The following is a 15,690-nucleotide window of genomic DNA, read 5'->3' on the forward strand; positions in this document are numbered from 1 at the left end:
AAATTAGTTGTCCATATGTCTATCAGTTTAGTTCTGGGTTCTCAATTCTCTTCCATTGGTCTTTGTGTCTATTTCTTTGCCAATACTATATTGTTTTGATTACTTTGGAATAAAGTTTGAAATTGGGGAGAGTGATGCCTCTGGCTTTGTGTTTTTTGTCTCAGAATTTTTTGCCTATGTGGGGTCCTTTGTGTTACCTTACAAATTTTAGGAATTTTTGTTCTACTTCTGTGAAAAATGTTATTGTCCTTTAGGCATGCCAGTCTTTTTAAAAATATATATATTTTATTGATTTTTTACAGAGAGGAAGGGAGAGAGATAGAGAGTTAGAAACATCGATGAGAGAGAAACATCGATCAGCTGCCCCCTGCACACTCCCCACTGGGGATGTGCCCGCAACCAAGGTACATGCCCTTGACCGGAATCGAACCTGGGACCCTTCAGTCCGCAGGCCGATGCTCTATCCACTGAGCCAAACCGGCCAGGGCAAGCATGCTATTCTTAATGGTCTCCTTCTGCCTCTGTCTTCTTTCTCCTACTGTCAACAGATGGTCATTGGTGCCAACTCAATGCCAACAGGAATCACCAATTTGGAGAGTGGTGAAGAAAATTTTTTTCAGTGCAAGCAGCTCAGTTGTGATACAGCACAGCTATGAGAACAGCATGGCTGTGGAACAGCTCAATAGCGTTTCAGCTTAATTATGAAGCGGCATGACTGTAGAACAGCACTGTTGTATGGCAGCCTTGGTGCAAGTGGCTCTGAGGCAAGGCTCCACTCCCTCCCACCCCCCATTGTCCTGGCCCGCATCAGCCCCCATTGGGGCAGGGCAGCTGGACCCCACTCTTGCTTGAATTCATGTACCAGGCCTTTAGTACAGAGATAAGACCCCACCCTTGGTCTGATTGTTCTATCCTCATGCAAATGAGGACTCTTAAATCCTCTTGGCTCCATTGGTCCAGAAAACACTGTCCTGATTGGTTAGAATGGAGCAGCTCTGATTGTTTGAATGGAGTAGCATCTGGAGATGCACACCTCTGACTAGACAGGGAAAGTCTCAGTCCTGTTGGCTGAAATACAGTTCCAGGAGTACTTTGTAAGGGTTGGCTTTGATGGCAGGAACACAGTGCGGTCAGGCCAGTTCGGTGCCGGAGGCAAGCAGCTAGGTGTAGGAGGCAGGCAGCCTAGTGCAGGCTTCTCGCTGAAGCTTGGCTTATGAGAGACCCCCGTTCAGAAATAGCTGTTAGGCTCTGTTTTTAATTTGAGCCAAGTTAGCCACCAGGGGTCCTTCTTAGTAGATATCTTCTTTCTCAGGCTGGACAATACTCATGTTCACACAGAAGCCATGTGTTTTTGTCATATCAGACCATAAGTTCCCTTTGCTAAATACCCTCGAGTAGAAACCATGCCTTTACAAGGGGCAACGGGGCCCTACATACCTTTCAGTCCATCTCTAACTTCTCTGTGACCTCACATACCATACTTCCCACGTGTACTCTTCCCATCACATTGAAACATCCTGGGCATCCTCTAGCCTCAGGGCCTCAGCAATCTGCTCCCACACATGTCTGCCTGTCTCTTTCCCTGACTTCCTTTTGGCCTTCACTTAAAATGTCACCTCCCCACTGACCTTCCCTGGCCAACCTCCTGTACGCTCTGTCCCTGTCGCTCACATTGCTCCACTTTAGCATTTGTAACTACCTAACATTTATAATATTTAAGTTTTTAAATTGTTTTCCAGCTGTGAATTCCAAAGGGGCAGGGATTTTGTTGTTGCCCCTGTCCTCCCGATCCCCAGTTGTGACTGCTGTATTCTCGGCCCCTAGGACAATTTCTGGCAATGAGTGGATATTTAATAAAAATTTCTTGACTGGCCCTAACCGGTTTGGCTCAGGGGCTAGACTCGAGCGTCAGTCTGCAGACTCAAGGGTCCCAGGTTCGATTCCGGTCAAGGGCATGTACCTTGGTTGCGGGCACATCCCCAGTAGGAGACGTGCAGGAGGCAGCTGATCGATGTTTCTCTCTCATCGATGTTTCTAATTCTCTATCCCTCTCCCTTCCTCTCTGTAAAAAAATCAACTATGATCTGAGTTATTGCTATTGCCTTGTCGGCCTCCAGTTGTTTCCAGAAGAGGATGCTGGACCAAGAAACAAATCCCACGGGGATCAGCGAGGTCGGCGAGCGGCTCACACCTGAGGCTGCACTTTGCAGAAATACCCCAGAGGCAGTGGAGACGCCTTGGTCCACACTGGCAGCAACACACACCGCCGCACACGCCATACCCGGTCCCCGGGGACTAATCGGCCCGCCCCGCCCCGCGCACTTCCGGTCCCGCCCCGCCTGGCCCGCTCCCCGCTCCCCGCTCCGCCCGGCTCCTGGTTTGGCCTGCGGTCCCGGCGCCGAGGACCAGGGGGCGGCGCCCGGCGGCCCGGAGAAGCGCAGCGTCGGGACCTTCTGACACAAAGAGCGGCGGGCGGACGCGGGTGGGAGCCGCGCGCCTGCCCAGTGCCCTTGGGCCGCGTCCCTGGGACCCGCGCGCGGGCGGAGACGGTGCGTCCCCCGCTGCCCAGGTGAGCGGGGTCGGGGCGGCCTGCGGAGCGCACGTGCGGGCCGGGACCGGGGTGCCGGCAGGGACCGGGCGCTCCTCTGTGGGGGCCGCGGAGCCTGGAAGTCAGCAGGTGGGACGCAAGTGTAGGCGCCCGCGACCCTGGACGGAGCGGAGACGGGTGAAAACCTGCGGTTCTCCTGCCCCGCGTCCCTCGCCGCGGCGCTCGGGGGCTGCGGCTGCGTGCGGTCCGCGTCTTCCCCTCGCTGCGGGTTTGGGGGCTGCAGGCTCGGTCAGGGTGACCTGGCGCCCCGCGTTTCCCGTCGCCGCCGAGGGCCGGGGTGGTCCTGCGGGAGGCGGCTGCTTGGCCAGCCTTTCTGAGCCGGGTCCTACCCTTCGGCCTTTCCCAAGTGTCGGTGCCCCTTTGAGCAGCGTTTGCAGCGTCCCGGCTGCTTTGCTGAAGCGGGCGTTCAACTCCCGGCGTGCGATCCGGGATGGGGATGGGGCGGAGCCGGTGTTTTCACGGGGAGCGTGGAGGGCGGCCGACTGGGGAGAGACGCGGGAGAGCCGTGGCCTAGGAGGGTGACTGCAGCCTCTTTGCCCCCCAGATGCGCCGCCGCCGGTGACCAGGTCCTCCTTTGCCCATCCTGCCCCTGCCAACTCCAATCCTTCAGGCTCCCCGGGTCACCTCCAATCCTCAGACAAGTCGAATTATTCGATAGAATCATCTCCTGTAAATAAGATTGCGTTCCACCATAGAACAACTTTTTAGGATGTACCTGTTTCCTTTTCTTGTGTTAGGAGTTTGCACTTGGAAAACGATTTGAACTAAGAAGCCACTGTCAGGGGGCGGAAGAGTCCGTTTTATCTGTGTTCCTATCGTTGTTTGGCAGAATCGCCCCTTTCCTCACCACAGAGGCTGCAGGAGTCTTCTCAATCTCTTTAGATGTTTCACGCGCATAAATATGCCCCGGGGCGTTGTTAGGCGCTCCCTGTAGGTCTGTGTGTTTGCACAGGATGGAAGTGCAGAAGGGTCATTTGGTTCCTGTCTGCTCTAGGAGACTTAGGCCAAGCTATGGAACAGGGAGGCAGGGGCGGGGGTCCGCGGGAGAACTGTGATGGCCTGGAGAAGCTCAGAGGCCCCACCACCAGCACCGTTAATCGGAGGGAAGGGTATGAGTTGATGGTAGTTGGTGGTGACTTTCTTCTTAGGGGCCTTTGCTGTGGATTCCAGGTTTTTCACATTGGACTTTGAATACTTTTAAAAGAAGAAGATTAAAAAAAATGAATGATAGTTAAAACTGGGCTATTAAAAACAGCACTATCAGCAGCCTCACAGTTTTAATAGCTTTGTGCAAGAGTATATATATATATATATATATATATATATATATATATATATTATATATATTTAAGAGTATGTGTATATTAAAAGAGAAATGCTAAGGCAGTTAGAGAAGCAGACTACCACCGTGGTGCCCCTGTTGTTTGATGTACAAATCATCTAGTGGTTTAAAATATTATAAATCTAACTGGTCTATATTGGCAAACCAAAGCTGCTTTGCCACAAAGGTGTATGTGTTTAATTATAGTTTGTATTCAATAAAAATTAGAGGATAATCATTTTGTAGAATGAGAAAATAACCTTTTCCAAAGACCTTGAACTTCAGATAACATTTAATACCATCAGATTAGAAAGAGAACACTTTATAGAGAAAAGTTAGGCTTTAAATTTTTTTTAATGAAGAGTTTATATAAACTTTGATGGAATACTGTTTTCCCTAAATCATTTCCCTGGGATGTGGTGAACTGACTGACAGTCATTTGCTAACAGCATTTGTAAACCCCTACCCTAGTGTTAGTGCATCCTTTGTTCTGAGTCCTTAAGAATACTTGGTGGTGGACAATAGAGTAACAAAAGAATTGTAAAGTATATTAACCATAAGTATTCAAGGTATTTAGATCTTGCCCTTTTATGGTGGTTGACTTTGTATACTAGTTTTTTATTTTATTTTTTCTTTGAAGATGAAACGTGTGACATTTGAGACTTGGGGCATCTGAGAGGTCCCTCTGATCACATTCTTTCTACTTTGGACACTTAGGTTTGGTTTTGCCATAAACAGGTGGTTGCTTGATATCTTTTCTTCCCTGGCTCAAGAAAGGTCTAGAAAAAGGACCCAAAACACAGTGTCCTGGCCTCCCTCCTGACTAGAGGGAATGGCGCCCTCCAGCCTGGAAAGGCATTTCCAGAGCCATGGCCCCTTCCTTGTTCTCCAATTCCATGGTCATTCCGTAATGAATGGCAGTGGCCATAACTGCACTCTAGATTTGGGTTTAGCTTAGTCCTTGGTTTCAAGTACAAATTAGGAATTCAGGCTCAAGGCCAGAGATTTTGTTATTCACAAGCAAGAGGCCAAACCTTTGGGTCAGACTACCTGGAGCTATGTGGAGGGTGGGGTTAGCAGAAGGTTTTTGCTTCCCCATCTTTGGGATAAAGGTGAGCCTCCTGGTGAGAGTTCCCCGCCAAAGGATTCTGACTGTTGTCTGAACCATGGGCAGAGATATCTTATGGAGCATGTTCTCTATGTTTATCTTCTTTTCACAAAAGTTGGAGCATGCCTCTGGTGCTGCCTATTTTTTGTCTCTCTCAATCCTGGATTGTCCTCTAGGCTTTAGGGATAAAATGACTTCTAGCTTCTCAGTCTGATAAACCAAAGTCCTCCAGGTAACTGATGCACTCAAACTTGAGAGGCTTTGGCATATGCCAGTTTTTGTGCGTTGACTGTTATTTTGTATTTCATTAGGCAAAACTGACAAATCTTTTTGTGTTATGAGAAACACTTTTAATTCAGTTGCCGTATTGGGGATCTGCTTTGTTTACTAAGTTAAGATTTTGGTGTGTTGGAGTTTCTCAGAATGGTCATCATTTATTGTTGTTGTTAAAGATCTGAAAGGAAATCATTCTCCACAGTTTCTAGATTTTCAAGGTTCCAGTAAGGAATTTTATATCTGTGGGTCTCCATCAGTTAATATGTTTTTAGCTGCCGGTGATGGAATACCTAGTCTCAGATTAAACAAATAGAGAGGTCCTGGAAGGAAAACCCAGGGCTTCAGGATGGGTGGTTTCCCTGGCTGACATCAGTTGGGGGGCCCGAAATCACTCCGCTTCTGCATAGTGTCAGATTGGTGGCAGCTGTCTCACTCACCGGGGGAATGAGAGGGAGGTTTGGCTTTTGTAGCTCTACCTTAAAAAAAAAACATTTTTCAAGTATAGTTGACATACAGTATTATATTAGTTTCAGGTGTACAGCATAGTGATTACATATTTACATGACTATTGGGGAAGTGATCTCCCCAATAAGTCTCGTACCCATCTGACACTATTGCAATATGATTGACTATGTTCTTATGCTGTACTTCACATCCCGTTACTATTTTTATAAGTGGCAATTTGCACCTCTTGATCCCTTTCACCTTTTCACCCATTCCCTCCTCAACTTCTCATCCATCTGGTGACCATCAGTTTGTTCTCTGTACCTATGAGTTTATTTGTTTTGATTGTTCTTTTTTTTTTTTCCCCCAGATTCCTTATATAGGTGAAATGATAGGGTATTTGTCTTTTTCTATCTTATTTTACTTAGCATAATACCTTCTGGTTTTATCCATGTTGTTGCAAATGGTAAAATTTCATTCCTTTTATGGCTGAGGAATATTCCATTGTATGTGTGTCCCATATCATCTTTATCAGTTTATCTATCGATGGACATCTAGGTTACTTCTATATCTTGGCTATCTATATATATAAACGGCTAACATACAAAGTGTCCCCTCGGGAATTCTACTGGGAGAACGGGAGATCGATTGCTATGATGTCTGCTGACCACCAGGGGGCGGTGCGGAACATGGTGGGTGACCAGCTGTGGTAGTTGTTGTGGTGGGGGGGCACTGGGGGAGCGAGGTAAGGAGGAGGTGGGGAGGCGGGGAGGCGGGGAGGCGTGGAACCTGATGGGCCCTGATCGCCGGCCTAGGGACCCTACCTGTGCCTGGATTTCATGCACCAGGCCTCTAGTTATAAATAAGGATACAAGAACATAAGGGTGCATATATCTTTTTGAGTTAATGTTTTGGATTTCTTCAGGTTAATACCCAGAAGTGGAATTTCTGGGTCATATGGTAGTTCTATTTTTAATTTTTTGAGGAACCCCCATACTGTTTTCCATAGTGGATACACCAGTCTGCATTCCCACCAACAGTGCATGAGGTTACTATTTTCTATATATCCTCACCAGCACTTTTTGTGTATTGATTTATTGATGATAGCCATTCTGACAGGTGTGAGGTGATAATCTCATTGCAGTTTTAATTTGCATTTCTCTGATGATTAGTGACATTGAGCATCTTTTCATATGTGTTGGCCATCTGTATGTCCTCTTTGGAGAAGTGTTTATTCAGGTCCTCTGCCCATTTTGTAATTGGATTTTTTTTTTTTTTTGGATAGATTTTTTTTTTTTTTTTTTGGTGTTAAGATGTATGAGTTCTTTATAAATTTTGGATATTAACCCCTTAGCGAATATATTCTCCCATTCAGTAGGTTTTCTATTTATTTATTTATTTTTGTTTTCTTTTTATTTTGATGATAGTTTCCTTTGCTGTGCAAAAATATTTTAGTTTGATGTACTCCCATTTTTTTATTTTTTGTTGTTTCCCTTGCCCAAGGATACATATCCAAAAAATATTACAAAGAGTAATGTCAAAAAGTTTGCTGCCTATGTTTTCTTCTAGAAGTTTTATAGTTTTAGGTCTTCCATTTAACTTTTTTATTCATTATGAGGTTTTTTTTTTGTATATGGAGTGGTCTAGTATCATTTTGCATATGTCTGTCCAGTTTTCCTAACATCTTTTATTGAAGCATCTGTCTTCATCCCATTGTATAGTCTTGCCTCCTCTGTCATAGATTAATTGTGTATATAGGCTTGGGTTTATTTCTAGGCTCTCTGTTTCATTCCATTGATCTAGATGTCTGTTTTTATGCCAGCACCATACTGTTTTGATTATCATAGTCTTGCGGTATAATTTGATATAAGATAATATAATAAATTAACTTTGTTCTTTTTTCCCAATATTGCTTTTGCTATTTGGGGTCTTTTGTGGATCTATATGAATTTTAAGATTATTTTTTCTAGTCCTGTGAAATATACCATTGGTATTTTGGTTGATTTTGCATTGAAGATGTAGATTGCTTTGGGTAGTATAGACACTCTGATGATGTTAATTCTCCCTTTGCATGAGTATGGAATATCTTTCCATTTATTTGTATCTTCAGTTTCTTTCTTCAGTGTTTTATAGTTTTTTGAATACAGGTCTTTTACCTCCTTGGTTAGATTTATTCTTTTTCATGCATTTGTAAATGGGATTGTTTTCTTAATTTCTCTTCCTGATAGTTCATTATTGGTGTATAAAAATGAAACCAGCTTCTGAATATTAATTTTGTGTCATGCAACTTTACTGAATTCATTAATGGTGTGTGTGTTTTTGTGGAATATTTAGGGTTTCTATATATGGTATCATGTTATCTGCAAATAATAAGTTTTACTTCTTTCAAATTTGGATGCCTTTGCTTTTTTTATTTTTATTTATTTATTTATTTTTTTTTAAATTAAATCTTTATTGTTCAGATTATTACATTTGTTCCTCTTTTTTCCCCCCCATAACTCCCCTCCTCCCAGTTCCCACCCCACCCTCCGCCCTCACTCCCCACCCACTGTCCTCATCCATAGGTGCACGATTTTTGTCCAGTCTCTTCCCACATCTCCCACACCCCTTTCCCCCCCAAGAATAGTCAGTCCATTCCCTTTCTATGTCCCTGATTCTATTATAATCACCAGTTCATTCTGTTCATCAGATTATTTATTCACTTGATTCTTAGATTCACTTGTTGATAGATGCATATTTGTTGTTCATAATTTGTATCTTTACCTTTTTCTTCCTCTTCCTCTTCTTAAAGGATACCTTTCAGCATTTCATATAATCCTGGTTTGGTGGTGATGAACTCCTTTAGCTTTTCCTTATCTGTGAAGCTCTTTATCTGACCTTCAGTTCTGAATGATAGCTTTGCTGGATAAAGTAATCTTGGTTGTAGGTTCTTGGTATTCATCACTTTGAATATTTCTTGCCACTCCCTTCTGGCCTGCAAAGTTTCTGTTGAGAAATCAGCTGACAGTCGTATGGGTATTCCCTTGTAGGTAACTGAGTTTCTTTCTCTTGCTGTTTTTAAGATTCTCTCTTTATCTTTTGCTCTTGGCATTTTAATTATGATGTGTCTTGGTGTGGTCCTCTTTGGATTCCTTTTGTTTGGGGTTCTCCGCGCTTCTTGGACCTGTAAGTCCATTTCTTTCACCAGGTGGGGGAAGTTTTCTGTCATTATTTCTTCAAATAGGTTTTCAATATCTTGCTCTCTCTCATCTTCTGGCACCCCTATAATTCTGATGTTGGTACGCTTGAAGCTGTCCCAGAGGCTCCTTACACTATCCTCGCATTTTTGGATTCTTTTTTCATTTTGCTTTTCCGGTTGGATGTTTTTTGCTTCCTCGCATTTCAAATCATTGACTTGATTCTTGCGCTCCTCTGGTCTGCTGTCGGGCGTCTGTATAATATTCGTTATTTCAGTCCGTGTATGCTTAATTTCTAGTTGGTTCCCCAATATAAGATCGAGGGTCTTATTAGTTTTCGTGTAGAGCTCATTAAGTTTATCGGCAGCTTCTAAACAGTTCTTGAGAGACCTTAAAAGTGTGGTTCTGAACTCTATTTCTTCCATTGACAATTTTGTCCTGTTTCTTTGTCTCCGCATTTTGTTATGCTTCCTTGGTGCACCCCCTAGTGGTCTTTGTTCGCAGTTTATAGTTAAATCTTGATTGTTGTGGCTAATTCCAGGGAGGGTTTGACCTCCAGGCCAAGTGGCTATGAGAATCAGCTGTGTCAGCAGTGAGAGAACTTCTGTCCTCTAGGGAGGTGCTAATCTAGCCTTTGCCTGAGGCTATCCGGCAAATGCCTCTGTGCAGGGCTTGGGCGGGGCAGGGCAGGTCGCACAGGATTAACAGAGTGGGGCGGAGAGAGCAGTTATGGCGGCTCTCAGTCCTGTCCCCAGGGGCTCTGCCTCTCTGAGTCCCAGCACCCGCTGCAAAGCTGGGAGAGAAAGCTGCACTCGCTCTGACCGAAGCCAGACAGTTCCGTTTCTCCCGTTTGAATATGGGTCCCCAAAGACTCGCCTGTATCTGGAGCTCAGAGTCTGCGACTCCCTCCCGATTGAAAACAACAACCGCGCCCTCCGCCGCCAGCCCGCTCCGCGCACTCCGCACCTCAGAATTTGACTTCAGCACTGCGCCTCCTCTGAGTGTCCGTGTGCGTTTCTCTTTCCTCCTAGTTGTAGGACTTCCACTCAGCCAGCGCCCCTGTGGTTCTGGGTGATGTCCCTTCCGTTTTTTGGTTTCACTTTTGAAGTAGTTGTTCAAAGCAGCAAACTCCGGTGTTAACCTATGCCGCCATCTTGGTTCCTCGCCTTTGCTTTTTTTAAAAAAATCTGATTGCAGTGGCTACGACTTCCAATACTATGTTGAATAAAATTGGCAAAAGTGGAATTCTGGTCTTGTTTCTTCTTTTATCTTGGCAAGTCCCAAGACTGCTGACCTCTTTGTTCCGTGTATAAGATAAATTGTCCCTCTACTTCTCCCTTCCCCCTCCTCCTGCCCTAGCAGCTCTCTTTCCTGCCTAACATTCCCCACTCAAGTGATACCATCCAAATGCTTTTGGGGTTTTTGTTATTTGTCCCCCAGACGTCATCTGTCCTTGGGTTCAGCTGGCACAAATGGCATTAATTGGGTCTTTGTTCTCTATTTTCCCAGGCTAAGGTGATTCAAGCTATGTATTCTCTGGTTAAGGAGGAGAGATATAAACCATTTGTTCTCAAGTGTCCTTGGTTGGGGAAGATAACGTCTTGCAATTCACAAGCTGGCTGCAAGCTGCCCAAACTGTTTGGTCTTGTTTAACTTTCTTGTCTCAGTTTCCCCATTCCACGTGCCCAGGAATTTCCCTAGTTTCTTACTATCCTGCCACAGATTAGAGAGTAGTATTGCATCAGTGCCATATTTTGATCATTGCACTGTGACTGTGTCCTTGAATTTAGTAAATACATACTGAAGTATTTAGGGATAAGAGGGCACAAAGTCTGAAACAGTCTGAAACTGAGGGAACGAAGGGGAGAGAAAGAGGAGAGAAAAATGATAAAATAGACATGATAAGTGGGTCAAAATGAAAACAGTTAATTGGAGAAACTAGCTGGGTAAAGGGTATTCAAGAATTCTTCATACTGTTCTTACAACTTTTCTATAAATTTGAATTGCCGTGGCTATTCTCTTACTTTCTTTATGAAATGAGACCCATTTTAAAATTAGTGCTGTTTTGGCATTGTGTCAGATTTTGACAGCAGTTTTTCTTTTTCAGTCATTTGTTTTAGAATCAGTGGCATCTTGGGTTTATGAAATGTGGTATTTTCTTTGGCTTTGTTGTCCGAAGAGGTGGTGGTGGTGGTGGGGCAGACAGATCTTTGAGCAGCTTCATCTATAAAAATGTTCTGTCCCTCATGCTCACATCTACGCTACAGACCAGATATCCAGCTCCCTGTGCTCATCCCCACCGCCAAGCCTCATAGATATCTCAAACTCAACATATTCTAGACTGAATTTCTATTTTTACCTCCATCAGCACCAAAATGCTCTTCCTCTATGTTTCCTGTCTCAGGTGAAACATGATTTTTAGCGAGTGATGGTTCCAGAATGTCCTTGTCGAAGGAGTATAGGAAACTGTGCCGGTGTTCATAAGGGGGATGGGGTGGTGTTACCAGACTAATGAGATCTATCAAAGTCCAATAAGACATGAACAGGAGTTTGCAGCAAAGAAAGTAAGGGTTATTTTTAGGAAGTGATTCTTGCTTGGAGACACAGGGAGGCTAATGCTAAAGGCCTGGGTCCTGGATGGCTTCCAGGTGATGGGTTATATAGGGGAAAAAACAGCATCGCTTCATCTGGTTGCTTCACTTTTGATATTTGCAGGGACCACCAGGAACAGGCACGTTTTAAAAAACTTGTGGTGGCCTGATTCTCCTGGGCTCACCAGCCACTGCAGTGTCTGAAACTTCTGTCGTAGTTTATCAAGTCTCATTAGATCTTGAACAGCACTCTGTCAGATTGGAAATGGTTCTTTCCTAAGTATTTTTAGTACTTTTTAGTCCCATTTGACTCAGAGGAAACTTTGCATCAGCCCAGGATTGTAATATATTATTATAGTTTATTTTGTTTGGCATGGACTTCAACTAACTGTAATAGCAAAACACAGCGATTTCCCCATGGCCTAGTTTCTTGGATTGCCTTATTTTATCTACATTTAAGATGATTAATTATAGGCAATTCTGAATGTGCTTTTTAGTACCATTGAGTTCTTGGTGTTGACACTGATCTTCACATGGGCTCATCCTTTAGAAGTAGAAAACCCAAATATTCAGTACCTTTTTGGAATCTGTGGACTTTTAAATATACTATAGTGAGAGTTAAGAAGACTAACAGTGTGTGATGTGCCTTTCGGCTCCTATTTGCATGTCTGGAATTCAGAGGAAATTTGGGATAATAATGAGAAAGGAGTGAATTGTTCTTATAGTTTTCTAAATATATGTTATAGGCTGTGCCACTTTATTCTTTCTTTCTTTTTAAGTATATTTTTATTGATTACAGAGAGGAAGGGAGAGGGAGAGACAGAAACATCAATGATGAGAGAGAATCATCGATCAGCTGCCACCTTCCCTTTCCCCGCTTGGGGATTGAGCTCGCAACCTGGTCATGTTCCTTGATCAGGAATTGAACTGCAGCCTCCTGGTTCATGGGTCGATGCTCAACCACTGAGCCAAGCTGGCTGGGCTTCTCTTACTTTCTTTATAGCCAACATGAAACAAAGCTTAAACCATGGTTCTGGCGAACAGTGTCTTGGTATTTTCCAAATAAATGGGTAGAAGTGGGTTGAGATAATGGAATATTTGGTTGAAGTTTTGATTTTTAACTTTGGGTACTACTCAAGTTAATTGCTTTTTTCCTAATATAAAATTCTTATGTAACATTAGGCCTTTCTGGTGTACTGTAGTTTAGAGCTACAAGAGACATTTTCTCATATTCTGCTGTGCGGAGCGTAAGTGGCTCCATATTAAAGTGAATTCAGCATCTGACATCTGGGAAAACCCGGACCTTTGACCCTGACCCTCTTCCCCTGGTGAGCTCTGGGGTCCTATCAGCCCAAGACTAATCTCAAGATTCCCATTAGTTCTCTCGCTGGGGCAAGTCACCCTCCATGTTAACACACTCTGGCACCAGAGCCTTATTGTTCCTGACCCCTTTGATCATTCACACCTTTTTACAGCTTAAGAGATGCAAGCACAGAGCTTGAGGGAAGAAAGGCATGGAGGATATCCGCGTCCTACGGTGCCGCCCAGAACAAGCCTTGTATGTACCTTGCTTTAATAAACTCTTACTGTCCTGAAGTTGTTTGCCTCTCTCCAGTCTCTCAGCCCCTGGACATTTTATGTAACATTTGGATTTAGTTATTCATGGGAAACAAAAAAACCCTGAAACTATTTGTAACAAATAATCCTACATTTTATATGAAACCATAACAATGAATAGCCACGGCAATTTTCTAAAAAATATATATACATATTTTAAAATATATTTTATTGATCTTTCACAGAGAGGAAGGGAGAGAGACAGAGAGCTAGAAACATCGATGAGAGAGAAACATCGATCAGTTGACTCCTGCACACCTCCCACTGGAGATGTGCCCGCAACCAAGGCACATGCCCTTGACCGGAATCGAACCCGGGGCCCCTCAGTCCGCAGGCCGACGCTCCATCCACTGAGCCAAACCGGTTATGGCTAAAAAATATTTTTAATTAAAAATTATTTTTATTGATTTCAGAAAGGAAGGGAGAGGGAGAGAGAGAAACCTCAATGATGAGAGAGAATCATTGATCAGCTGCCTCCTGCATGCCCCACACTAGTGATTGAGCTTGCAACCTGGGCATGTGCCCTTACCGGGAATTGAACTGTGACCTCCTGGTCCATAGGTTGATGCTCAACCACTGAGGCATGCTGGCTGGGCTCTTTTTGTTTTGTTTTAAATCCTTACTTGAGGGTATGTCTACTGATTTTAAAGAGAAGAAGGGAGAAAGAGAGAAATATCAATCCGTTGTCTCCCATACATGGCCCGACTGGGGATCGAACCCACAACCTAGGTATCTACACTGACTGGGAATTGAACCCAGGACCTTTTGGTGTACAGGATGATGCTTCAGCCAACTGAGCCACATAGGCCAGGGCACCACAGCAGTTTTGAGAAAGAAGAACCAATTTAGAGGTATCATGCTACCTGTTATCAATCGATACTACAAGGCTATAGTAATCAAAGCAGGATGGTAATGGCATAAGCAGACACATAGATCAATGGAATAGAATAGGGAGCTCAGAAATAAATCCATACCTACGTTGTCAATTAATCTATGACAAAGAAGGCAAGAATATACAGTGGGGTAAAGATAGTCTGTTCAATAAATGGTATTGGAAAAACTGGGGAGATACATGCAAAAAAAATGAAACTACATCACTTTTTTACACCATATGTAAGAATAAGCTCAAAATAAACACTTAAATGTAAGACTTGATACCATAAAAATCCTAGGAGAAAACATAGCAAGTAAAATCTCGGACATCTCTCTTAGCAATATTTTTTCCTGATTTATCTCCTTAGGCAAGGGAAACAAAATAAAAAGTTAATGGGATTATATCAAAGTAAAAAGTTTTAGCTCAGCCGAAACCGGTTTGGCTCAGTGGATAGAGCGTTGGCCTGCCGACTGAAAGGTCCCGGGTTCGATTCCGGTCAAGGGCATGTACCTGGGTTGCGGGCACATCCCCGGTGGGGGATGTGCAGGAGGTGGCTGGTTGATGTTTCTCTCTCATCGATGTTTCTGACTCTCTATCTCTCTCCCTTCCTCTCTGTAAGAAATCAATAAAATATATTTAAAAAAAAAGAAGCTGTCTTTGATTCTTGTGTCTATAATTTTCCAGCTCACATTAAAAAAAAAAAAAAAGTTTTAGCTCAGCAAAGGAAACCATCAATAAAAAGAAAAGACAACCTACTGAATGGAGGAAGATATTTGCCAATGATACATCAGATAACAGGCTAATTTCCAAAATTTATAAAGAACTCATACGCACACGCACACGTACACACACACACACACACACACAAATAATCCAATTATAAAATGGGCAGAGGACCCAAATAGATACTTCTCCAAAGAAGACATATAGATGGCCAGCAGACCCATGAAAAGATGCTCAATGTTGCTAATCATCAGAGAAGAGCAAATTAAAACTCCAATGAAATATCACCTCACATCTGTCAGAATGGCTGCAATCAATAAATCTACAAACAAGTATTGGCGATGATATGGAGAAAAGGGAACCCTCATGTACTGTTGGTGGGTTTGTAAATTGGTGCAGCCATTATGGATAACATTATGGACATTCCTAAAAAAGTTAAAAAATTGAACACCAAATGACACTGCGGTTCCACTTCTGGGTATTTATCTGAAGAAATCCAAAACACTAAAAAAAATATATGCAGCCTATGTTCATTGCAACATTATTTATAATAGCCAAGCTAAGGAAGCAACCGAAGTGCCCACCAGTAGACAAGTGGGTAAAAAAGCTGGTGAATGGATATACAATGGAATATTACTCGGCCATAAAAAAGACATTTGTGACAACATGGATGGAGCTAGAGGGTATTATGCTGAGTGACGTAAGTCAGATGGAGAAAGACAAATACCATATGATTTCACATATTTAGAATCTAAAGAATAAAATAACTGTATGGTGCCAGGTGGGTACTTGAAATATCGGGGGGTCACTGATAGAAAGTATGTGGGTGTTTAACCACTATGGTGTACACCTGAAATTCAATAGAAATTATATTGAAGGTAAATTGTAATTGAAAAATAAAATTTAAAATAATAAAAAGCTATAAAATAATTAAAATCCAGGGAGAATTAAT

General features: G+C 43.3%; 1 protein-coding gene across 1 annotated transcript in view; it reads left to right on the forward strand.

Moving 5' to 3' along the window:
- The first annotated feature begins 2,349 nt into the window (after positions 1-2,349).
- NINL (ninein like) overlaps positions 2,350-15,690 on the forward strand; it is a 105,971-nt gene continuing 92,630 nt past the window's right edge. Inside the window, exon 1 of the mRNA XM_059705365.1 lies at positions 2,350-2,569. The gene's annotated coding sequence lies outside the window, so the exon portion shown is untranslated. The remainder of the gene's footprint in view (positions 2,570-15,690) is intronic.

This window comes from Myotis daubentonii, chromosome 8 (genome assembly GCF_963259705.1).
Source record: "Myotis daubentonii chromosome 8, mMyoDau2.1, whole genome shotgun sequence".
Classification (NCBI taxonomy): Eukaryota; Metazoa; Chordata; class Mammalia; order Chiroptera; family Vespertilionidae; genus Myotis; species Myotis daubentonii.